This window comes from Cryptomeria japonica, chromosome 5 (assembly GCF_030272615.1).
Source record: "Cryptomeria japonica chromosome 5, Sugi_1.0, whole genome shotgun sequence".
Lineage (NCBI taxonomy): Eukaryota > Viridiplantae > Streptophyta > Pinopsida > Cupressales > Cupressaceae > Cryptomeria > Cryptomeria japonica.
Window position 1 is genome coordinate 220,660,180 of NC_081409.1, and position 27,603 is coordinate 220,687,782.

Here is a 27,603-nt window from a genome sequence, read left to right on the forward strand (position 1 = left end):
TAGGTGAGTGGTTATGAGGTGTCACCTTCCTACATGTGTGCATCCATTTTCTATCTTGGGAAGATACTTCCTATCTTTAGTCCAAGAGATGGTTGCTCTTGATTGGTCGATATTGCCACCTCTTCCCTCTCCTTGGTCTATAAAAGAATGCTACCTAGCTTGTATTTTGCATCCTCTTAATGCTATTTTGCTTGTAGCATTTGCATTACTCTCTTGGAGACTAACTCTATGTTGCTACTTTGATTTCATATCATTTGCATTCATAGTTTAGATATCTATTCATTTGCACTAGTTTTCTAGGTTTATAATCTTTTCAGATTTTATCATGGTCTCAGAGCTATTCTATGTGCAAGAGTAGATTTTAGTTTCCATATTTGAGAGATTCGGGGGGGGGGGGGGGGGGGGGGCTAATAAATCTTATTATAGTTTTTCGCTAGGGTTTGCACATGTGTTTTATGAAATCTAGGTAATTGCAGCATTTCTGGTTATATTGGAAGCATCTATGGCTGTTCCATTGCATCTAGGAGGCTTGAGAAAGTCAAATCTGGCTTTCATTTCACAGAAATCAAAGATCGTCATTCATAGTTGCAAAACTGGGGTTTCAAGATCAAATCTTACAACCATCTTGCATATTTGGTGTTCTCAATCAATATTGTAGGTTCCAGCATTCCTTCTCTTGACTTTGGTAGTTGATTCAGCCTTTGCATGTCATTTTTTGGTTGCTGGGGTCATTTTTTGTATCTAAAGTTGTTCTATTTACATTAGATCTACATCTTCTATACATTAGAAAGAAAAAATCCTTCTTGGTTTTGTTCGCATCACAAAAAAACCATTTGGGTATCTTTTAGTTTTTGCATGCAGACTGTATATTTTGTAGAAACACACTCAGAAAGTTATAGCAGGACCCTTCTCCGTTGGCTGTTGCAGTTTTGAAGGCCATTTTCAAATGCTTCGCTCTTGCTCATACAGACTCCATTTTCCACGAATTTTTTTTTTATTCTGGATAATTTTTTCGTGATCTATGCACTAATGCAGTCATTTTTTGATTTTGAAGCAAAGAGTTTTCTGAAATTGCAGATTCTTAGTCGTGACACTGCACAGTTCTCGTTTTGTGAACTTCGGAGGATCATAACTTTCACATACGACCTTGTATCGAGGTGATTCTTTATTTGAAAGTGCATGATTTTTCATGTAGATTGCAATGGTGTTGTTTATTTTTTTGGATATTGTGCCAAAAGTTCATTCTCAGCATATGCTTTTCATGAGGATTTTGTAATGCATTGAAATCAATACCACTTAGTATTTCTTACTAGTGGTAGTTGTAAACGCACTAATATAAAGTGCCAAATCATAATTTATTGGGGGGGTCTTTGATTGAGTGAAAAGTGGGGGGGGGTTGTCTTGATTGTGTTCTCTTCCTTTCCACATTTTTTTTCTGCACTTCTTCATCATGGATCAAACAATAGTGCCTATCCTAACTCCATATAACTAGTTTGAGTAGAAATCACGCATGGCAATCTACTTAAGGAAAGCTGGATTACATAGGATAACTATGGGGCTTGAAACTGAACCTGCTAAAGATGAAGATAAGCTTAAGTGGTTTAACAAATGTGATGAGGCATAGGGAACATTGTGTTTGTCTTTTTCTCCTGACTTTCTCTTTCACATTGAGTCTTTAAATTCGCCAAATGAAATCTGGAAAAAGTTAGAAACACTATTTGGAACACAAGATTCAATGAGGGGTCATATGTTGGAAAATGAACTAATTAGTTTAAGTCCAGGCAATTTCAACACAATCCAGGATTTCTTCACTAAATTGAAATCACTAAGGCTGCAGTTAAAACAATATGGAATTGAAAAGAAAGATGAACAATTGATTCTTAGTATTCTCTCTAAGCTAAATTCAGAATATTCTGTGTTTGTTTCTACCTTCTATGCTACTAAGGGTGCACTTGGTACACAATTTACCATGCCATCTCTAGATGATTTTTCTATCTCTCTCACTCGGGAACAGGATAAGCTAATTCAGATGGGCACTCTTAAGTCCTCTAAGTCACATGCCCTGGCTACCAACCAAGGCACAAAAGAATAGAAAGGACAAAGTAGCAATAAGAATAGTAAGGATAAGAAACAAAAGAATAGCAAGGAGAAGAAGGATCAGACATCAGTTGCTTTAAAAGCAACTAATGAGACCCAATCTTCCAAGGGCAACAAGCCTAAGAAGGGGAAGGTCCAATGTGCCTATTGTAAAAGACATGATCATGATGAACATAAATGTCTAAAGAAACAAATTGATCACTTGACACACATTCTTGAGAAGAGTAATATTAGTGTTCCTGAGTCAATTAAATAGAGTTCGAGTGAGGGGTCTAACAAGGCAAAAGAAAACAGGAAGGGGAAAGGAAAGGGAAAGGCCCTTGTTGCATTTGCTTCTTCACCATCCACTTGGGTTCTTGATTCGAGTGCTTCACACCACATCGCTTCATCTAAGGAAGAATTTACATCTTTGGAGCCATGTACTATGCCTTCTATTTTGATGGGTGATGACACTCCTATTGAGGTGTGTGGGAGAGGGTCTGTTGATGTGAGGGATGGCACATTTGATTATGTTCTTTGTGTACCCTCATTATCTACTAGTCTCCTATCAGTATACCAGATCACTCACATAGGTTCAGCCAAGCGGGTTGAGTTCACTCCTGATTCAGTGGAGATTCGTGAGTTGCACAGTGATTCTACAGTTGCAGTTGGGAAAGCAGATCATCAGTCATGACTCTATCTGTTTTCTCACTTTGCTCCTAATCCTCCTTTGACTATTTTTCTCACTCATTCCAATGATGTGAGTAGATTATGGCATGAGAGGTTTGGCCAACTTAACTTTCGCTACTTGCAGTAGCTCAACCAACAGAGTATGGTCATAGGGTTGCCTTCAGTTTAGTTTTCAAGTGGTGTTTGCCAAGGTTGCGTACTTGGTAAGCATCCTAAGGAAAAGTTTGATAAAGGAAAGACATGGAGAGCTTCATAGATACTGGAGTTAGTTCACAATGATTTGACTAGTCCATTCCAGCATCCTTCATTCAGCAGGGCTAGATATGTCCTCACATTCATTGATGACTTTTCTCGATATACTTGGGTGTACTTTCTCAAACAAAAGTCTGAGGTATTTGATCAGTTTCAGGACTTCAAAACTTTTGTAGAGGAGCAATCCAGGAAATCCATCAAATTTTTGCACACTGACAATGGTGGTGAGTATGTCAACCATCGGGTTGAGAGGTTTTGCACTTTAGAGGGAATTGATTTGTGGCATTCAGTTCCATACAATCCTTAGCAGAATAGTGTGGCAGAATGGAAGAATAGGTCCTTGAAGGAAATGGCGAACTGCATGATTCACTCTAGATCTCTTGCACCACAGTATTGGGTAGAGGCCATTACTGTGCTTGTTATATCCAGAATTGTGTTCCTCACCGAGCCTTGAAGGGAGTCACTCCTTTTGAAGCTTGGAGCGGTCGAAAACCATCAGTTAAGCACTTCCAAGTTTTTGGTTCTCCTGCATGGGCCCACATTCCTGTAGAGAAATGCAAGGCCTTGGATCTGCAGAGTAGACCTTGCATATTTGTATGTTATCCTGATGGTGTGAAGGGTTATCGGTTGCTCCACCCTACTACACATGATTTGTTCATTGAGAGGAGTGTTTAGTTTGAGGAGGGCTCTTCGAGCTCACTTTCTACCACTTCTCCAACTCCTTCTACTTTGGTATTGGAGTCACTTGGGATACATGACAACTCCTCTAATGAGTCAGATTCACCTGAGCAGTCTTTTACCTCCACTTTTGATGCAGAGAGAGATTTAGAGTACTCATCTCCTTCCTCTCCTAGTCATCATTCAGAGGTTGATGATTCTCCTCTGGATTCTCCATCTTTCGGTCCACTTTGGGCTAGACAGACCTTACAATCTATAGGTGATTGGGTTGGGGATCCATTAGACACCAGGAAAACTCACTCATAGTTCCAGGGTGCTCCACATGTCTTCATTGCTATTGCCTCAGATCCATAGTCTTTTCATGAGGCTTCTGGTATTCCTGAGTGGGATACAGCTATGCAAGAGGAGTATAGTTCCTTAATGAGGAACCACACTTGGGATCTCGTTCGTCTTCCTAAGGGAAGAAAACTTGTTCGATGTAAGTGGATCTATCGGACAAAATTTGCAACAAATGGGTCAGTTGACAAGTATAAGGCTCACTTGGTCGCCAAAGGATTCTCCTAGGTTCCTGGGATTGACTACTCTGAGACTTTTGTGCTAGTTGCTCGAATGAATTACATCCGACTTGTTCTTGCCATTGCTACAACTAATCGTTGGGAAGTGCACCAAATGGATGTAACGAGTTCTTTTCTTCACAGTGGCCTTCAGGAGGAGATCTACATGGAGCAACCATAGGGGTTCCTTCAAGATTCTTCACTTGTGTGCCATCTTTAGAAGTCTCTCTATGGCCTCAAACAGGCTCCTCGGGCCTGGTATGCGAAGATGGACTCCTTCCTTCTATCAGTCGGGTTCACTTAGTGTCATTCTGATCCCAATGTCTACATTCTACAATAGGATTATTCACTCCTATTTTTGGTTCTGTGTGTTGATGATTTGCTGATCATAGGGAGTTCTTCATCCACTATTGGGGCCGTCAAAACTGCCCTTCATGACAGGTTTTTGATCACTGACTTGGGCTTGTTGCATTACTTTCTCGGGATTGAGATCTACCAATCTTCTTCTGGGATCACCATCAACCAGTCCAAGTATGCTCTAGATTTTCTCTCAAGGTTTCATATGGCTAATTGTAAGCTTTCTCTGACTCCCTTTCTTTCAGGAGTCAAACTTGAGGCTTAGTGTTCTTCTCCACTTGTTGATGGCACTTTGTACCGATAGCTTGTTGGGAGTCTCATTTATCTGACTCATACGAGACCTAACATTTCATATGATGTAGGCATGGTCTCTCGATTCATGCAGGAGCCTCATGACCTGCATTGGAAAACAGCCAAGAGAATCCTTCACTACATTCAGGGTACTAATAGTTTTGGGATTCACTACGCAGCGGGCATTGAGCTTGACTTGGTGGGACACATAGATTCAGATTGGGCGGGCGATTCTCAAGATCGCAAGTCTACTTCAGGTTACAGCTTCTCACTTGGTTCAGGTCCTGCTTGTTGGTCGAGCAAGAAGCAGTCTTCTATTGCTCTATCTTCTACTGAGGCCGAGTATCAAGGGGCTGTGAATGCCACCACTGAGGCCATTTGGCTTCAAAATTTCCTCACTAAGTTTGGTATCCAGATCAAATGGCCATCAGTCATATTTTGTGACAACCAAAGTGCCATTCAGATCTCACGGAATCTGGTCTATCATCAGTGGACCAAACACATCAAGATCCACATGCACTACATCCGAGAGCTCATCCATGGCCACATCATTGACCTTCGCTACTATCTGACTTTTGAGTAGGTTGCTGATATCTTTACCAAACCCTTCACTAAGAGAAAGTTCCTTCATTTGTGAGCTTTGTTGGGGGTGTAGGATGCTTCATCTTCTGGGGGGACTTCTTCCTCTCACTCGGAGTCCTGACTCTCTCTACTCTTGGGGGGGTTTCTTTTCTCTCTCTTTTTGGGGGAATTTTATGTACATGGGTACCTCATCAGGATTGATTTGTCAGGACCGATTTCTACATCCACCTAAGGTTTGCTTATGGGGGGTTGTTAGTGTAGGTTTTTATTTCCTTGTGGGTTATTTATTTTTTCCCTATATTCCTAGGTTTTTTCTACACTTCTTTTAATCTCGCTTAGGTTAATAAATCATGCTTAATTAGGTGAGTGGTTATGAGGTGTCACCTTCCTACATGTGTGCATCCATTTTCTATCTTGGGAAGATACTTGCTATCTTTAGTCCAAGAGATGGTTGCTCTTGATTGGTCAGTATTGCCACCTCTTCCCTCTCCCTGGTCTATAAAAGCATGCTACGTGGCTTGTATTTTGCATCTCTTGATTTTGCATCCTCTTAATGCTATTTTTCTTCTAGCATTTGCATTACTCTCTTGGAGACTAACTCTATGTTGCTACTTTGATTTCATATCATTTGCATTCATAGTTTAGATATCTATTCATTTGCACTAGTTTTATGGGTTTATAATCTTTTCAGATTTTATCATATATAAGAAATTTTAAGACACCATATGATTCCTTCACTTCACATGGGCAAACTATTCACTGGTTTCAATTGCAATATGCTAGGATAGACTTGAAAATTAGCAACCGGACCAAATATTTGCAAGAACTTCAACTGGTTCTATTTCCCAGACTACAAATACTTCAGAAGTGCTTTCTTAATCTGGAAGCATTGACAATGACTCAGGAGATGAGTACAATTGATGCCATGGAAGAATAGGTATCACAAATGCAAACGAAAAGTGAGGTTGCTACCTCATTACTTGAGTCATGGTCTTTATCCATGAAGACTTTCATGCAGGATTTTAAATTGGGTTTTGACAAGTTTCACTCATTATTGTCATAAACATTTACTATTTTAATGATAATGAGGAACAGGGGTTAGTCTGCAATATTTTTGTCATTGTTGGCAAAGGGGGAGTAGTATTTAAAATTTTGATGAATGTTATGTATACTTTCATGTTTATCTCTTTAAGGGAGTAGTATACATTGTATTTTCTGCAAAAGGGATAGTGTATATGCTTAGGGGGAGTAATTTTGATTATGGCATATTTTTGTTGTAAAACACTTAGATGTCAAAATTTTCCTAAGTGTTGCCATCAATGCCAAAGGGGGAGATTGTTAGCATTTTTTATGATGATTACGTGATTTTCATTGATGGACACACACTTGCGTTGAGAACACTTTCTTTATGTACATGTTATGCTCAACCGGTATTTGTCCCAACTAGTATCATGTATTATAGTCTTTAGACTATCAATGCTTTGCAAAAGGTGCTTACTGGTCTCAAACTGACTAAAGACCTAAAGCGGTATGATAAATTGATTGAAGAACCAAAGCGGTATAAAGACCTCAAGTGGTTCGAGGATCTCAAGCGGTACGAAGGAACAAAGCGGTAGTTATTATTTTTCCTAGTCTTCATTTTTGACTAACTGATAATCGGTAAATTGTATGAACCAGTATTACTCTGTGATGAGTTACCAACCGGTATTACTCTATGATGAGTTACCAACCAGTATTTTTGTGATGAGTTATCATCCACCGACACTTTGGTGGTGATTTTGTGTCGTGTTACCAAATGTGTCTAGATGCACCGAACCTAGGAACTTGCAATGTAATCCTATTGGACCGAAATGAAATCAAATTCCTTTATAATGACATCATGTCTAGGGTTTTTAGCTGTTGATAGGTTTTTGAGTGGTTGATTAGGGTTTTTGCATGTGCGATCATAGAGAGAAGATTAGGTCTATGTGAAGAAATAGAGTGTGGATATACAAAAGACTGAAGTAATGCTGGAATGCATTAACAATGAGCTATCAAGGATCTAATCAAGCAGACTCTGCTATTTGCTAGATCACTCACTTGTTGATTACTCACATCTTCGACAAGTCAGAAACCCTTAACCGGGTAGGCCTAGAAAAACCTTTGTAAATCCTCTAATAAGGTGGTTCACAACTGTGGATCTGAAATCCTCTCACAAGGTAGTCTTTAACAGGACTTATCTCCTAACAGAGATCTAGATTCCTAACAGGATCTGTTCTGGTAAAGAACATTGTAAGACCTCAATTGGTCTGACCTTAATCGGTCTGGTTTCTATTCTGCAGATAGTTACTTGTGAGTTTTTGCTCACCGTGGTTTTTCCCATTTGGGTTTCCATGTCAAATATCTTGTGTTATGGTGTTTGTGCTCTTGTGGGTGAATGCCTTATTTGTTGTTTGTCTTGCACTTGTTTTAACCTATTTGTTAGCAAATCTATTTTATCGGTTGACTGCTAAACTATTTAAGTGTTTGAGTTCAATAATCTTTGGTATTCTAATTCACCCCCCTGTCTTAGTATTCATCACACACTCATGTGAAAAATGGATTCACTATCGGTGTGCTCCACCTGAGCAATACACTCCATCTGATATCCTGATATCCTTCCCCTGTGATATATTTTCTAATATTTTTCACATATATGCATACTCCCCCATTGACATTAATTTCAAAGACTAGTTAAAGAATAAATAAATATAGTTAGTTAAACTGGAGCTTAATCATCTTCAATATTTCTGGGTATGCCTTTTGCAATAACTGAAGATATGTATCCCAGCCAGTTCTGAAAGTATCAGAAATAGATGCAAGTCCACTTAGTAAGGGGACATGTGTTTCCTTCTCTTGTACATCTATCGATGTGGGTTTAACAATCAAGTCCGTGCACTCTCTCATATGAAAACCCAATGAATCTAATCTAGGACTCACCAATCCTCTTAGATTTCTTGCTCTTCTCATGATTTTATCTCTCTCCTTCTCAAAAGCAAAAATTTGGTTCTCCAAGGAGAAAATTTTCCATCAACAAATGTGGTCAATGTAGTCAATCCATCAAAAAAATAAGCATTTTTAGCTATCTTATCATATAACTCCTTTAATTTGCTATCTACATTAGCCATAAGAATTTCTATGTTATAACACACTCTATAGATATTTGTACACTATTTTAAACAAACCTAAATAAGAATAAGTTTGTCCTCAATTTTATTTTTCTCTATTTCTATAATCTGATCAAAAGATATTCTTTTAGCTGCTATGAACTTATCCAAAGCCCGTCGGTCTGCAATCTACCTCAGAGATTGAAAATTGTTAGAGATATGTTGGCATTATGTGAACTGGCATGAGCCTTATGTAAACTGGCATGAAGACATAATGATATTGTGTGTTGTCATTGATGTCAATATGAGACATAGTGTGAACCGGCACATGAGATAAGTGAGGAAAGAGATACCGGCATATGTGTAAACTGGTATATGCCAAAGTGTAGCGGCATATGTGTGAACTGGTATATGCCAAAGTGAAGCAACACATTTGTTCAAAGTGAACCGGCGTGTAGTTATGGGAACCGGCACATGGAAGCACTGTATGACTACTGGTTGGTAAGGTAGCTTCCACTTTGGGGTTTCCGGTTGGAGTTTCTCAAGTCTGTGTGACTCAATCGGTGATCTTTGTGTGATGAGTTAGTAGTATGATGGAGGACAGATCATGTTGCCACGTAAGCTCTGTGCGCTTGAAGGATCTTGCATGAAGAAGACTATTCCTATCTACCTCAGGAATGTGCGAAGTCAGTCAAATTGTGATAACGCGTGATGGGTTATCAGCCGCCATGAAAATGGTGGATAATGGACGATGGAGAATGTCTTGAGATCGACTCAAGACTGGTGCATTCAATGTAGTATGTTTCAATGGTCAGGATCGAACCGTTTGAATTGCTCAACCTAACAGGTTTAGGGTTTAGGGTTTTTGCTACCGACCTGTATGTTCCCTATAAGGTCGATGTTAGGTTTTTGTCTAAAGTTGTTGGCAAAAGTTGTGAGTGTGTATCCAATGAAAGAGATACAAGATTCTTGCCAGACCATAGGAGAAAAGAGATACCTACAAAGTGTATGTGCAGAAGGAAAAGAGGAGCCTAAATGGATCTGTATTAGTATTAAGTACTGTTAACAGATCATTGTAATACCTGTTGATCTCTAACCACTTCAACAGTTGCAAAATCCCCTAACTGGGTAGCCTTAACTGGCTTGATTCAAAATCCCTTAAATCGGGTGGTCTTAACCAGCTTGCTGTAAATCCCTTAACTGGGTAACTTGAAGCTAATGAGTTCTGAGAAGCTAGAGAAGCTTAGAAGATCCTTTTAGCTATTGAGTTCTTAAAATGCTCTAACAAGGTGACCCTATCGGGTTTAACCCTTAACCGGGTATCCCTTAACTGGGTGATCCCTAACAGGATCGGTTCCTACTAGAACCTATTGTAATGTTCTTAACCGGACAAGGCTCCTAACAGGGCAGACTTCAAAAGAGTTCAAAAAGTAGCTTGTGGGTAATCATCCCCACCGTGGTTTTTTCCAATTGGGTTTCCACATGAAAAATATGTGTGTCATGTGAAATGCTTCTATCTTGTGATGCTTTGTTTTATCTGTTAAGCACATGAAGTTTCTATGTTTTATGCCTATCTATAAAACATATTGAACTCGCTGTTGTGAAGATTTGATGGTTACGTCTACTAGTTCATGCATGAGAATATTATGATAATGTGGTATTGAGCTAAGAGAAAAGCTTAGTAAGTGACCGGTTCATGATTGTTTGAGTTATTTTGGATGCTACCGGTTGCGCTCTGTTTTACCGGTATCTATGTTTATCAGTCATTGTGAGTGTCTTTTGTCAAACCAGTTTTGGACTGTATTTTGTGTCTGTACTGATTCACCCCCCCCCCCTCTTAGTACCGGTTTGGTACTAGTGGTTCATCATTAAGTTATCAATTGGTATCAGAGCACTCCAGGTCCTCTGTGTTGTAAGCTTAACCGCTTGAGGAAAAGGTCCTAGCCAAATGATCAAGAGGGAAGGTCCAAAGTTCAATAGGGAAAGCTTTGGTATATGGAAAGATAGGATGAAGATATTCATCAAAAGTATGGGTGTTCAACACTGGAGTTATGTTGAAAATGTATATGTTGTTCCTACCGGTACTCTCATCGATGACCAAAAGAGAGAGATACAAGAAAACGGGCAAGTCATGGAAGCCCTCATCAGTAGTCTATCTGACATTGAGTTTATTGATGTTTAGGACAAGGCAAATCTCAAAGAAGTATGGGATGCTCTTGAAAATATCTATGGTGGTGATGAGCATGTAAAACAGGCTAAGGAAGAGAGCTTGAGAGGAAAGTTTGAAGACATGAGAATGGTTGAAGGAGAGACCATTCAACAGTACGGAATAAGAATCAAAATAGTTGTTGGAGAAATAAAGAGTGCAGGTGGCAAAATAGAAGATTCCACTGTGGTAAGTAAAGTCCTAAGATCCCTGTTGCCGGTCTATGCAATAAGGGTTGTTGCTATTCAGGAGTTGAGATCAATAGACAAGTCTAAGGCATCCTTGGACTCCATCATAGCCAAGTTGACAGCCTATGAGCTAAATAGATTTGATGGTAGTGTTCAAAAGTTAGAATCAGCTTTTAAAGCTTTTGCTATACCATCTAGAAAAGGAAAAGAGGCTAGCACTAATGGGGAACCTAGTCAGAATAGAGAGATGAAGGATGAAGAGTTTCTGATGGAATTTGAAGCTCTTCTGGCCAGGAGATTCCCAAAAGGAACTGGTAAATACAAAGGTAAACTACCTTTGAAATGTTTCTCCTGCAACTAGATAGGACATATTGCTATGAACTGTCTTAATAGTGACAACAAGGACAAACCAGAAAGGTTCAAGAAATTCAAAGGAGGAAACTGAAGAAATTGTTTTGTGGCAGTTGATGAAGGTGTCACAGATGAGGAATCTGAAGATGAAGAAAATGAAGACATTGTCTTCGTTGTTGTAAAAGAAGATGTGACAGACAAGAAGGCTCTTGTCTCCTAGTTTGATGATTCCAATGAGTGGATCATTGACAGTGGATGCTCTCACCATATGATTGGTGACCGGAGCAAGTTTCTATCATTAGAAGAGTATGATGGTGGTGTGGTTCACTTTGGCAATGATGCACCATGCATGGTCAAAGGTAGAAGGTCCATCTCCTTGAATGGAAAGAGTAGTGCTGACAATGTGTATTGGGTTGATGGTCTCAGACACAACCTTCTAAGTGTTGCCCAGTTAAATGACAGTGGACTTGCTCTACAATTCAAGAATGGAGTTTGCAGAATCAAAGGTAAAGATGGTAAATTGGTAGCCACCGGCATGCAAACTAAAGGTAACCTATTTCATCTAAATGCTAATATAAGTACATGTCTTATGGCTAAGCTTGATGATAGCTGGATATGGCATAGGAGATTCTGCCATGTAAACTTTGACAACATTGTGAAGGCTATTAAGATCAAGGCAGTTAGAGGGTTGCCGGTGCTGAGCAAACCGGATAATACCTTGTGTAGAGAATGTCAATTGGGGAGAATGTCCTCCTCAACTTTTAAAGGTAAATCTTTCACTACTGACAACTTGCTTGATCTTGTGCATACTGATTTATGTGGTCCTATGAAAACTAGAAGTGTGCAGGGTGATAGGTACTTCATGATTCTCACTGATGACTGCTCAAGAATGATGTGGGTCACATTCTTGAAAGACAAGTCTGAAGCTTTTGGGAAATTCAAAGCTTTCAGAGCATTAGTCGAAAAGGAAAGCGGTAAAAGGATCAAGTGTCTCAGAACTGATCAAGGAGGGAAATTCACTTCTAGTGAATTCAACAAGTACTATGAAGAATTTGGCATCAAGAGACAGCTGTCTGCCCCCCGGACTCCACAGCAGAATGGCCTAGCAGAGAGGAATAACTGGACTGTGGTTGAAGCAGCTAGAACTATGTTGATCCAAGGAAAGGTTGCTCACACCTTTTGGAGAGAAGCGGTGAGCACTGCAGTTTACACTATGAACCGGGTACTCATCAAAAAGGGCAAGGAAAAAACTCCTTATGAGTATTGGACCGGCAAGACCCCTATGGTAAATTATTTTAAGGTCTTTGGTAGCAAATGTTACATCAAGAGGAGTGAACATCAGGGCAAATTTGAAGCTAAATGTGATGAAGGAATATTTCTAGGATATTCCACCAAGAGTAAAGCTTTCAAGTGCTACAACAATAGGACTCAAAGAATTATGGAAAGCATCAATGTAAGAGTTGATGAATCCTCTGAGAAGACTGAGAAAACCGGTAGTGAGGAAGTTGTAAATGAACCGGTTGCAACTTTCTGGGAACCGGTTGTCAGTCAAGCGAGCACTAGTAATAGTGTTCCTGAACCGGTGAATGTTGATATTGATGAAGATAAGGATGAAGAAGAAAAGCAAGAAGAACCAATTAAGACCATTCCTTGGTATGTCAAGTTGAATCATGATCCCATGCAGATCATAGGTGATAAGGATGCAGGAATCCTTACTAGAAGAAAGATCAGAGAAAACTTATGCATGATCTCTGAATTTGAGCCTAAATCATTCAAAGAGGCTCATAATGATGAAGACTAGATCAAGGCAATGGAAGAAGAACTTGACCAGATAGAGAAAAATGGTTCATGGTCCTTGGTACCCAGACCAAAGCATAAGAATGCCATTGGCACCAAATGGGTGTTCAGAAATAAGTTGAATGAGGATGGCATAGTGATTAGGAATAAAGCTAGACTGGTATGCAAAGGATATGCTCAAGAAGAAGGTGAAGACTATGGGGAAACCTTTGCTCCTGTAGCCAGATTGGAAGGAGTTCGTATGCTTCTTGCATATGCAGCTTTTAAGAGATTCAAGGTGTATCAAATGGATGTAAAGTTTGCATTCCTAAATGGTGTACTTGAAGAGGAAGTATATATTGAGCAACCAGATGGGTTTACCCTATCTGAAGACAATGACATGGTATGTAGGCTACACAAAGCATTATATTGTCTAAAGCAAGCACCTAGGGCATGGTATGAGTGCCTACATTCCCATCTTGTGAAGATTGGATTTGAGAGAACAAATGAAGATAGTAATATCTACTTGAAGTCTAAAGAAGATCAGATTTTGATCTGTGAAGTCTTTGTTGATGACATCATCTTTGGTGGAGATGACAAGATGAGTCATGATTTTGTTGATGAGATGAAGAAAGAGTTTGAAATGTCACTCATAGGGGAGATTAAGTTCTTCATTGGACTACAGATCCAGTAGATGAAAGATGGAATCTTCATCACTCAGTCCAAATATGTCAAAGAGGTGTTGAAGACTTTTGGCATGGAAGATAGCAAACTGGTTGGCACACCGATGGTGACCAGTTGTAAATTGACAAAGGAAGATGACTCCGCGCTGGTTGATGAGAAGGAATATTGATCAATGATTGGTAAGTTGCACTATGTAGTGCATAGCAGACCGGATATTGCACATGCAGTTGGCATCACTGCAAGGTTCCAGAAGAGTCCAAGAGAATCTGACTTGAGTGCAGTCAAGCGGATTCTTAGGTATCTGAAGGGAACAATTGACTATGGATTGTGGTACCCATACAACAATAATTTCAATCTGAAAGTATTCACAGATGCTGATTGGGCCGGTAATGTGGATGACCAGAAGAGCACAACCAGTGGTGCATTCTTTCTCGGTGGTAGACTGGTCTCATGGATGAGTAAAAAGCAGAGTTGCATCTCTCAGTCTACAGCGGAAGCGGAGTATGTTGCAGCTTTCATGAACTGTACTCAGACAATCTAGATGAAGCATGTACTAGAAGGCTTCAAGATCCCTGTACCTGAACCGGTAAGTATATTCTGTGATAACACAAGTACTATCAATATATCAAAGAATCCGGTTTTACACTCTAGAACCAAGCATTTTGAGCTTAAGTATCATTTCTTGAGGGAAAAGGTTCAGAATAAAGAGATTGCACTAGAGCATGTGTCCAGTAAGGAGTAGTTAGTAGACATATTCACCAAGCCTCTCCCAAAGACAACATTTGTGCATTTGAGAGGTGAATTAGGGGTATTGCCCCTTCAGGAGGTGAACTAAAAGTGGTTGTTCCACATCAGTCAGGTACTAGATAGACAAATTTTTGGTTGATTGGTGTGTTTAGGTATGCTACTCCTCAGGGGGAGCAGCATAAGGAAATAGTGGTGATTGTACCTCCACTTTGACATTGTTGTCAAAGGGGGAGAAGAAGTGAGGCAAAAAGATAAGTGTAGCAAATGGGGAGACGAAGTGAAGTGAAAAGACATCTACAGCAAATGGGGAGAAGATGTGAAGCGGAGAAGATATCTTTTGTATATTGCCATCAATGCCAAAGGGGGAGATTGTTGGCATTATGTGAACTGGCATGAGCCTTATGTAAACTGGCATGAAGACATAATGATATTGTGTGTTGTCATTGATGTCAATATGAGACATAGTGTGAACCGACACATGAGATAAGTGAAGAAAGAGATACCAGCATATGTGTAAACCGGTATATGCCAAAGTGTAGCGGCATATGTGTGAACCGGTATATGCCAAAGTGAAGTGGCACATTTGTTCAAAGTGAACCGGCATGCAGTTATGGGAACTGGCACATGGAAGCATTGTATGACTACTGGTTGGTAAGGCAACTTCCACTTTGGGGTTTTCGGTTGGAGTTTCTCAAGTCTATGTGACTCAATCGGTGATCTTTGTGTGATGAGTTAGTAGTATGATGGAGGATAGATCGTGTTCCCACGTAAGCTCTGTGCGCATGAAGGATCTTGCATGAAGAAGACTATTCCTATCTACCTCGGGAATGTGTGAAGTCAGTCAAATTGTGATAACGCGTGATGGGTTATCAGCCGCCATGAAAACGATGGATAATGGACGATGGAGAATGTCTTGAGATCGACTCAAGACTGGTGCATTCAATCCAGTATGTTTCAATGGTCAGGATCGAACCGTTTGAATTGCTCAACCTAACAGGTTTAGGGTTTAGGGTTTTTGCTACCGACCTATATGTTCCCTATAAGGTCGATGTTAGGTTTCTATCTAAAGTTGTTGGAAAAAGTTGTGAGTGTGTATCCAACGAAAGAGATACAAGATTCTTGCCAAACCATAGGAGAAAAGAGATACCTGCAAAGTGTATGTGCAGAAGGAAAAGAGGAGCCTAAATGGATCTATATTAGTATTAAGTACTATTAACAGATCATTGTAATACATGTTGATCTCTAACCACTTCAATAGTTGCAAAATCCCCTAACAGGGTAGCCTTAACTGGCTTGATTCAAAATCCCTTAAATCAGGTGGTCTGAACTGGCTTGCTGTAAATCCCTTAACCGGGTAACTTGAAGCTAATGAGTTCTAAGAAGCTAGAGAAGCTTAGAAGATCCTTTCAGCTATTGAGTTCTTAAAATCCTCTAACAAGGTGACCCTACCGGGTTTAACCCTTAACCGAGTATCCCTTAACCAGGTGATCCCTAACAGGATCGGTTCCTACCAGAACCTATTGTAATGTTCTTAACCGGACAAGGCTCCTAACGGGGCGGACTTCAAAAGAGTTCAAAAAGTAGCTTGTGGGTATTCATCCCCACCGTGGTTTTTCCCAGTTGGGTTTCCACATGAAAAATATGTGTGTCATGTGAAATGCTTCTGTCTTGTGATGCTTTGTTTTATCTATTAAGCACATGAAGTTGTTATGTTTTATGCCTGTCTATAAAACATATTGAACTTGTTGTTGTAAAGATTTGATGGTTAGGTCTACTAGTTCATGCATGAGAATATAATGATAATGTGGTATTGAGCTAAGAGAAAAGCTTAGTAAGTGACCGGTTCATGACTATTTGAGTTATTCTGGATGCTACCGGTTTGTTTTACCGGTATCTATGTTTATTAGTCATTGTGAGTGTCTTTTGTCAAACCGGTTTTGGACTATATTTTGTGTCTGTCCTGATTCAACCCCCCCCCTCTCAGTACCGGTTTGGTACTAGTGGTTCATCATTAAGTTATCAAGATATGCTTGTTAGAGTCTTGAGCTTGCTGAAAGGGCTTGCTTCATCTTCAATCTGATAGTCAGGTATTAGTCTGTGTAACACTGTGACCGATTGATAAATTATTCCTTTATCTGTAGTACTTTCCTTCAGTAATTTTTGAGTAGCCACCATCATTAATTCAGTTGGACTCAACTTAGAGACTGATTTCTTCTCAACCTGAGAAGTGTCAATTGCCAAAATGTTTATCGGGAATCAGTTTTACCTATCGGTATGGACTTAGTAGTTGGTATTTTGGTATGGTTTTGTCATTGATGTCAACACCTACTAACACTTATCAACTCTGGTACTTTGGAGCATAGTTTATGTTCACCGGCAAGCAAGTGACTTTATGCACAATCACCGGTATTTGGTACACCAGCAGGATATATTGTTCACCGGTAGGATATATTGTTCACCGGCACTTGGAATGATATGGAGAACACCTGGTTATGTCGAGGACATCGTTTGGACACTTTGTCTTGAATATTTTCATTGGTATATTCGAGTTTGAATATTTGTTGTTACCGGCAAATAGGTCCAAAATAAGTACCAACAGGCTTATCTATTCCAGATCAGCACGACATGCTATGGAGATGATTTATTAATATTGTAAATGCACTAAGCCGACATGTTAAAATGGTTATTGCATCGGTTATTAATTTACTTGTAAATTGATTTTATTGTAATATCTTTTAGAGCTGACCTACTAAAATTGGTCTTAGGTTATGGTATAAATGTAAGATCTTATTTGTAAGATTTATATGTGAATTAGAGGAAGAATATTAATTCGGTATATGCAAGAATAAGCAGAGCTATACACGCAAACATCATCTGAAGGTTGAAGGAAGGTTTCTATGAAGGCAATTAGATCTACACCAGTATTGAATCCAGCATATGAAGATGCTATTTTGAGCAGTACATCCTTATTGGATTTCACCATCCAATTATAGTCAGTGGGACTCCCATTTGAGAAGTGAGCTCTAGGCGCTTGGCCTTTCTACACGTGTAGACCCCATTTGTATACACATACTATTTGCAGTAGTATCATCTAATTGTGGGTAAGGTTTCCCACCATGGTTTTTCTCCTTACAGGGTTTCCACGTACCAAAATTGGTGTTATGTGTTGTGGATGTTATTGTCTTTCTGTTTCATGCATTATTATTTACCGATACTGTAATTAACTGAAAAATTGTCTACCGGCATTAGAGTTTGGTTTACTTGTATTAAGCATTAAGTTGGTTAAGTTGTTTTTGGTTTTAATTTATTTGACAACTGATTCCCCCCCCCTCTCAGTTGTCTTCGGGACCTAACATTAGTTTCTTTTACCTTGTCCATCTCAACCTCTTTTGCACCAGTGGCTTTGACACATGGTGCATAATCAGTTACTGTTGGTGGAGTATTATCCACAGTATTTACAGTGTCCTATACATTTCCTTTCTCAAAAATGGTCTGTGTCGGTACAAAATGTACACTTTCCTTAACTATCAGTTGTGTCTCAATATCTATAGTTACTATCGGTTAAGTCGAAATTGGAGTTGAACTATCCAAAATACCTTTCCCTTTGTCTCATATTTTCTTGGAATTTCTTGAAATAACCCCAAAGCTTCTCATCTTTGTCGGTACCAAGACCGGTGATTGCTTCCTTGATCTGCATACCTACCGGTATGTCATGAGCCCAATGCTTCTTGCCAAGACCAGGTATCTCATTCAAGAAGTAAAGCATCAAACAAACAATCAAATTTCCATATCTAAAAGTACCTTTCTTGATTCCTTTGATCTTACCAAGGTTCAACAGCAATTCACTCCTTATCCATTCACATAAATCATACTTTACATTATTCCTCAGCATTTGATATGCAACATGAATGCATGAACTAGAAACATAATTCAATCGATTGGATTGAGTTACCTTATAACCTATTATCATGCTTGCAAATTTTACATTAGTATTGGTGATTGTGTTGATCCTCATTGATCTTCTATCAAGAGTTGCACCAGTGAGTTTCTCGACCACAGTATTGGAAATTTTCTTGCCAGGTTCTTGTCCGACTTTGGGTAAGGTGGTATGTATAGAATACCGGTTAACCCTAGATCCTTAATTGCTTTGTATTCTAGTTTGATGGTTTCGGAGTCTCCCAGTATCATGGTTTGATACATGCTTTTGATGTCCTCTGTGCCCAAATCCTCCAGGTTGCAGTTAATGTATGCCCTCACATCTTCAACATACATTATGTCGTCAAGAACCTTAGAAAATGCTCTCGCGGAGTCTTCCTTTTTAGCAATTTTGGGAACCTCCTTAAATACTGGCCTTAACCTATCCTTGACTTCGAAAATGGTGGGATTTGCAATTAAAGTAGGAGCTGAAGATCCAGATGCCATTTCAAAGAGTACCTGATAGTGAACGCTGGTGAAAGACTGAGTGCTTCAGATAATTGCTCAAAATCCTTTCACAATGCTTCTGCTTGCTCTTAATTCGCCTGAAATTTTCCTTCTCTTTGCTTTGAATGCTTGAATGCTTGGTGAGTGAAAATGAATTCACTTACCCCTTTTATCAACGAATAAAACCCTAATCTTTCTTTGTAATAAATACTTTGCCAATAACCCTACAAATGTCGCTTTCACAGTCTTGTGTCAGGTGAACCTTCATCAATGATGAACACAACTCTCCAAATCTCTTCTGGGGTAATATGAAGGATTTTGAAATGACTTTACCAACCTCTAAGGCTTATGCCTCAGTTACCAGTGGAATTTTCTACCGGTGGAGGAATACCCTATTCTACCGGTGGAGTTACCGGTGTAGATCCATCTCCACTTGGTTCTTTAGATTTTGTAGCCCATCTCTTGGTGTAATCTTGTTGTATTTCATCCCTTCTGCTTTCCTTTCTCATTATCTTTATCATTGCTAATCGGTTGAGTCTTTCTTCTGTAGTATTTAGCAATATGACCTATTTTGTTGCATGCATAACATGTAACATTGTTCTTCTAAATTGCTTTGACAAATTCAGTGTCATTCCTTGACCTACAGTGATTAGAAAAATGTCCAAACTTTCCACATGCATGACATTTAATATTCATTTTGCAATCTTTTGATCTATGACCATATTTCTTGCAATTTGTGCATTGACTGGAAACATAATTGTAGTTTTGATTTACTTTATTTCTACATTGTTTAGCCATATGCCCAAATTTATTGCAAACAAAACATCTACCATCGAATTTATAAGAATTAGATTGCCTTACCGGTTTCCTATGTTCCGATGAGTTCTGCATGCCAGTTGTCTGATCTTCATTTGCAGTACCAAAGCTTTCACCTTGTACAAATCCAAGTCCTCTAGAATCATCAATTTGCCTTTGTCTTTTCAATAAGTCATCCAACTGTGCAACACTAATCCTCAACTTTTCTTTATACTCACTTGCAGTAGCTAGATCATCTCTCAGAGTAGTTATTTGTCTTTCAAGTTCTTGTTCATTGTTTCGGGAGTGTGCCAAATCAGTTCTCAACAGATTATTCTCGTGATTTAATCTGCCACATTCAACAAATTTGTTCTTCAGAGATATAACAAGATTATCTTCCTTCTTCTTTCTATCCTCAATATCTTTTGATAACCTCATAGTTATGTATTGCATTTCATTCTTCATGAGCATATTTGCCTGACTTAGCTTTTGACATTCTTCCTTAAGTGCATTCTTCTCTTCATCATCCAGATTTTGCAAAATTTCTTTCCTCTTGGCTTGAGCAGATGATAACCTTTCATGTAGGACAAGAATGAATTCATTTGTAGAATTAAATTCTTCTTGCAATTTCATGTTTTTCATCCTTTCACCATCATAATCCTCAAGAGCCATCTCAAGTTGCTTCTCCATAGCCATGTTCAAAGATTTTGGTTTCAGGATCTTCCTCAAGCAATTAAACTTCTTCCAAGGTACCAGGCTCTGATACCAATTGTTGGGATCCAAGAACACTAAGAGGGGGGGGTGAATCAGTGTTCTGCTAGTGTGAACAATTTTTATCCTTTTATACCATACACTTATAAACTGGTAAACAAATAAACATATAACAAAAAGCAAATGAACCATACACATAAATGAACACCATAACACACATAATTTATACGTGGAAAACTTCAAAGAGGAAAAACCACAGTGGGATTTGTGACCCACAATATCAGTTGACTGGCCATATGAATTGACATTAAATATAATAGGGGCCTACACATGCAGGAAGGCACACTGCCTAGAGCATACTGCTCATCATTAAAGAGCCTCACTGACTACAAGCTTTCTCCTAAAGTAAATTACTGAAAATGAACTCAAGAATGCATCTGCTATGCCAAATAGAGTTCTGGTTCTGGTTATGCTCTGTATCGGTTCATAAACCCTTAACTACTACCGGTATCTCTTCTCCTCCAAGAATGCTTTCCGATATATCTATAGATCATTGCATGATATTACATTTGCATACAAAATGATCTTCATACATATATTTTGCATTATACAGTTCTGCTATATTCTCCTATATCCACACACTTCATATATCACCTATCCTTATCAAATCTAACAAAATGACCTAGTAGACTGACCTATACACCCATTAAAAACAATATGCCTTATGTCAGCTTACAATTCATTACAAAAGATATCCAATATCGGCGTGGACAATAATTACAAAATTATTTACTAAATAAATCCTTCTTGATGCCGGTTTCCACATAAGTATTGATGTAGGTATCGGTGTAGCCCTAAATGCTCCAAAGTCGGTATCTGTCGGTATATGCCTCCTAGTGCTAGTATATGACTTGCATCTGATCTTGTTGCCATCAATGACAAAAAAATGAATCCAATGAATGTCAATTGCCAACAACTCTATATCCCCTATCCACAAAAGATCTAACAACTTAGCTAAACTCATGTCCTCCTAAACCTATCTCTTCAATTCCTTGGTATCAATACTTTATTATGTACAGAAAGAATCAGTGTGATCTCTTTGTTTGACCATTTTTGTCTCCATGCTTTTCATTAGCTGAAAAATATTGTCTAACATTAACATCACACTACTCTTTAGCAACTTTGTATCTTCGTGAGTTGTCATTTTTACTTGAATTGAGTAGCACAATCTAAAATCATATAAGATGTATTACTTTCATTACATTGAAGTTGGGGATGGATGGGCTTGGACCTTCACTTCCTTTCAAGTACACAGTACAACAAAGTAATGTCCAAGTCTCATTGAAATATGATCACTGATCAAATTGATGACTTACCACTCCAGATGTTAAATCCTTTTGATTCCTTGAACGAAATCCCTTGTACTAGGTTAAATGGCTACTTGAATCCTCATATGGCTAATTTTATCCATAATCACGAAAAATGTCATGTGCATATCGTCAAATAAACCATAATATGCTTAGTGACATCATATAGAGAAAGGCACAAATTTCACTTGAAATTTTTCTCAACACTATTTTCTCAACTTATTTTAGCGAAAGGCATAAGTTTCACTTGAATTTTTTTAGACTTTATAATGCCCCAAAATATTTGAAGGTAGTAGAGTCCCTTAAGATGAAATTTCTTCCTAGGATAATAACTCCTTAAATAATAAATTTCAAGCTTATTCTCTCCTATTTTTGGAGGGTTTTCATTTTTAGACCCGAAATGGAACATGCTATCTAGTAAATAAAAAATTCCCCTCCAAGTCCCCAAATACCTAGGGTGTCAGGACTCCCCCAAACCTTGGGTATGTATCCCCATGGAATACTACTTGTAAGATAGTTGAAAGGAATAGGGTTATAAAGAATGGAAGATAATTCTAATAATGTCTAGCACTCACTTTGAGATCTTACCCTCAAACTCCATTGACTCTAAATAAAAAATTCAAGACTCAAATTTTGTATTCAATTAATTTATGACTATATGAGGAAGATGAATTTGAAGGAGTATAAGAGAATGCTACTGGACAAAAAAGATACGCTTGGAAGGAGAACTATTTTTGGAATACCCTCTAATATATTTTTTCGTGGCATCATATCAAAGATTGGATATGCCACTTACTGCATGGACATCAATCATTCAGAATAACTAGTGCGAAAAATTGGCATGCAAGCCTCCATGCTTGTATGATGAAGGTACATGACACATGCAAGGAATGCACCAGACTCAAGTTAGAATGACTTGACAGTTTCAAATGGACATTTCCGCTCACTTGATTCACCTTTCTAAAAGTAGTTGCAAACATGGAGATGAACATGGACGTCTTAGGAAAAGAGATAATGTAAACTAATTTCTCTTGTTTACTTTTATGAATTGCAAAGTCTTTTTGTTTTCGCTTTTGTTTGCACTATATTTCTATCTAAAAAGGTAATTATTCTCTATTAAATGGCTACTTCTTAAACCTTCTACAATCAAATTCTTTTGCAATCAACAAATATATAAAGTTTTTCGCCTTCATATGATTTCTTGGGTTTCTCTTTTCCCTCTAAACCCTGGGTCAAGAAACATAATGAGAGGGAGATGAGTGGATGTTTTGGCAAGTGTATAGATTCTATTAGTTTGAGTTCAATGTTTATTTCTCTTCCTCTGATTTTGAGAACAATATCCATGAGTAGGAACTAAGATTAGTGACTAAATTTTGAGTGAGATGATTTTTCAATCTTTCCTTCACGCCTTCAATATGAATGTTTCGGTAAACTTTTTTCTTTTGGTTAGCCAAGGGCAAAGCCAGAAGTTTTATATCAATGAAAAAGTTACTTAAATACAAAATATTTTAACAGTCTAAGAATCCTTTTCGGGTCTGCTATAGTAGGAGAAGTTTTCCCGATTACGTCTAACATGAAACGACAACAAAACTTCTAGAGTTCATAAAAAACCAGAAGTTTAATCTACTCGGCATTACGGCATTACATTTTGAGGCTTAGCTACTAAAAACTTATCAAAAAATAACATTGTCTATAAGAAAATTCATATCTCTTTTTGATTGAAAGTTCTCCTTGGATGAGAACCTAGGATGGGAACTGGATATAGTTGAACTGTGACCCCCACAACCTCTGTGACCACGACCCTTCCCGTTTCCCCTACCCTTTCCAAGGCCTCGACCACGACCGCCACCTTGGTTGACTTGCCCATGACCACTTCCTTGGCCGCTTTGCAAATGAACTGAATTGTTGCCATTTTGGATGAGTACTTCTTCTTTTAGAGTAAGCCAACCATTTAAAATAGTGAAATCTCTAAATTCCTCCTCCTTATCTGGATCTCCACCTTGGTCTGTAAGAATTTCCATTTTAAGAAAACATGTGTCATAGCTACAAATTCTTTGTCTTTCATGAGAGATGGGCCTTTAAGGTCTAAAATAAATGGGTAAAAAGTTAGAGATTCCTCTGAGTCTGTGACTGAAGCAAGATCACTGGGACGTGGAAGGCCAGTTCCAAGTACAGAATACCCCAAGACTTTACCTAACCAGACCAAGAGGTCTAGACGAAAGAGATGGTTGGCCAAGTCCCTCACCTCGACCTTGGGAACATGCATATCTACTATAGACACCACAAATCTAGAAGATATTTGGGTATTATCCCTATAATACTCCTTTCAAGATGACCCCTAACCAAGACCATTTTAACTACCAAGATGATCAGTTCATCCATGGTATGAAGTAGCCTCTTCAATCTTTGATCAGTAATTTCCTTGAAATTTACTTGTCTGTTTGGACTAGATAAAGACACCAGAGTATCCACACCAAAACAAGAGATTGGGTTTGGAAAATCCCTAATGATAAATTTTGATGAACTGGCCATTCTGAGAATCCGGGACAAGAGAATTTTTTCACTCTGTCAAACAAACCAGGCTTCTAGAAATGGAAGCTAAACCAAGGTGGGAGAGAAAAACTGAAAGGAATGACCAACTTGGAAAACAAGTTTGATGTGATTGCTCGTATTAAGAGTCGGCCATCATACTCGATGAAAACCTGCCGCAATAAATACATAAAACTTTGAAATGAGGAAATTTGGAATAATTGTCTGACAGATGGTCAAATTCAATGACTAGAAGATGGATACGAAAATCTATCGGCACTTATTGAAGCATTATCTTGGATTTTTGGAGATATTGGTTAGCTAGTTAAAGATGCCACCCATACTTGCCATTAATATTTCCTGTGTGGGAATAAAGCACTAGAAACCAAGGATTTTGAGGTTTATGAATACCGAGCCAATTTGACCAACACTCTAACTAATTTTTATCCACTTAACTAATTTTTATCCACTTTAAGTTTGGAGGTAACAAGATGTTTGGATGCTAAAGTTAGAAGGACTTGAGTCACTCAAAATTTTCTGACATCAAAATTTTCTGACATCATTCAATTGCTTGCAAGTGACGCCTACCCTATTTAGTATGGCCTTATGCCAATCAGACTCAATTGCCAACTCAGAAAACCACAGTACCACATCAATAAATTGAGTGAGCTGGCTAGAGAAGAAAGGGTTCCATAGGCAACCGTTGAGCCTGCTCAATGTTCCAAATTTCAAACTTCAAATTTGTAATAGAAAAACCTCCTATAGATTATGGTCAAGCAACCTGGATGGCCATTAGTAAAATTAAATTCAAATTTCAATGGTTGGAAAATTTGCTCCTTGAAATGGATTGCTTTAGCAAAAGGGGAAAAAAGAATTTAATCCACTGATAAAAACATTAAAATCTATTGTTATCCTTATAAGAAACTTGGTAAGGATTTTTTTGGATCATATATTCTTCCACCCACCAGGTAACATCCATCCCTTCTTTCGCTAATTTATATAGAGAGTCTGCCTCTGAATTGGCTTCCCTATAACTATGTCTGCAAGAAAAAATTTCAAACAGGTCCAAAATTGACAAAATCTTTTCTAGAATAGCTTGCAACCTCTAGTTAGGGGTTCTTGCAGATCTAATTGCATTAATGACAATAGTTGAATCCCCTTCAACTTCAATATTTTTAATTCCCCTCTCTGAGTAGTCAATGAGGCCCAATAAGAGGGCATTAAACTTAGCAACATTGTTAGTGTTAGGAGAGATGGGGATAGCTAGTTTGCCTTTAACAATTCCATTGTGATCCCTAATAACACAACCAACTCTTGATGGACCTGGGTTGCCTTTTTAAGATCCATCAAAGTTAAGTTTCAACCATATGATCTTTAGAGGAGTCCAAACAACAAAGTTTTTTTCACACTTCTTCTTCCCTTTGAATGGAGGAACTCTAATGTCATTCCATCTGAATCTAATCATGCCATCTCAATCTATGAAATGTTTATTGATACTAGGGTTCAGAGAAAGCTTGTAGCTTATGTTCTCCACAATAGAAATTTCTATGGATTTGAAGACTAATTCTACCTTCCTTACTTTATTATCAAACAACCTCCTATATCATTCTTTCCAAATCTCCCATATAAGACAAGAAGGACTAATTTCCCATAAAGGGTTAAGAATACCATTTTTGATCTGATCGACCAGCCTTGGAATAGGGAGACAATTTCATTGGGGAGGATAATGATCCATCCTAACTTAGCACATAGTCATCTCCAACAATTAGCTGAAAAATGGTAGTTAATAAGTGTAATGCCCACCAAAATACCCTAGAGAAATTAACCAACTAACATGCAAATAGAGATACTCTTTTTTTTAACATCCACTAATGCAACCATTACAATTAACTACTCATAAGAAACAATCGTTCATTAACCAAATAACATTTAATAAACTTATCATAATCACTAAACACATATCGCAAGCATAAATAAATACAATAGATCTAAGCATTCCCTAGGGTATCTCAATGTCATTACCTAAACTAACTATAAGCAATAATATAACATCATATGTATGATAACACACTTGCATACAATCTCTATCATGATTAATTCCTTCCATGCGTACATGATCATTCACTATATCTTAACATGAATATATCCATCTACTAAGCATACATTAACCATCCCCTCTTAAGTTCATTTTAAACACCAATACCAAATGTTCCTAATCCCCATCTCATATTCATTTCTATCATCATAAATGATTATTCTCACGATAATCTACAACATTTACATCATCACAAGAGTCTATATGCATATCTATAAAACCATTCCCATTAATAAGCCAATGTCACATATTACATCATCTATTCTCCTAGAATGCTAACTACCATTTACATGAATACAATATCCTTCCCAATAAGGAACAAAGTTTTAATTACATCTCAATTACATCATGAATCCAAATGCATACATATGCCATAAGTTCATTTACATAAATTTGCTGCAAGTATACATCCATAGCTGAGAAGACAAGATATCCACATCCACGCAAGAGCATCCAACAAAGAACATCCCAATGGAAGAAGGAATCAAACAACCTGACCATATGGAACTATAAGGAACCACCCCTCGTGCTAGGAGATGACACAAGATCTCACTCCTACTCTAGATCTAGGCTGACACCTAACAACCAAAGGAAAGACCAACATGTATACAAAAGAAAGGATGCAAAACATAGAATCCATTCATAAGACATCCAAACATGAAACCTCCAGAGACAACACATACCAAACAAGGCTCAAGGCACTAGGACCTACATGTAGGGAAGAGTGTCATCACATGCTATCAAAGGATATACTAGAAATCAGTCCTAGCATCTATGCTACACGTGCGGAACCATCTAAAACTTGAGGAAATCAAGGGATTTTGGTCTATCCGGTTACCAGACCTTCACATACCTCACTTCGGTACTCCAGGCCATGAGATGGGACATCACCAAACCAATTTATTTTCTTATTCATATGAGTTACTACTACCCAATCCACCTATGATTAATTTATTATGTTAGCAATTGATCACTACAAATAACCTCCAATGAGCTATCTATATGGTGTAGACCCCAATTCCACAACACAAGGAATCCTAGCAGTCCATTCCTCATGACCTCAGAAGACTCGTGGAAGCCCACTCTCCCTAGCATGAACATAGACCTTAGGGTGGAAAATACATCAA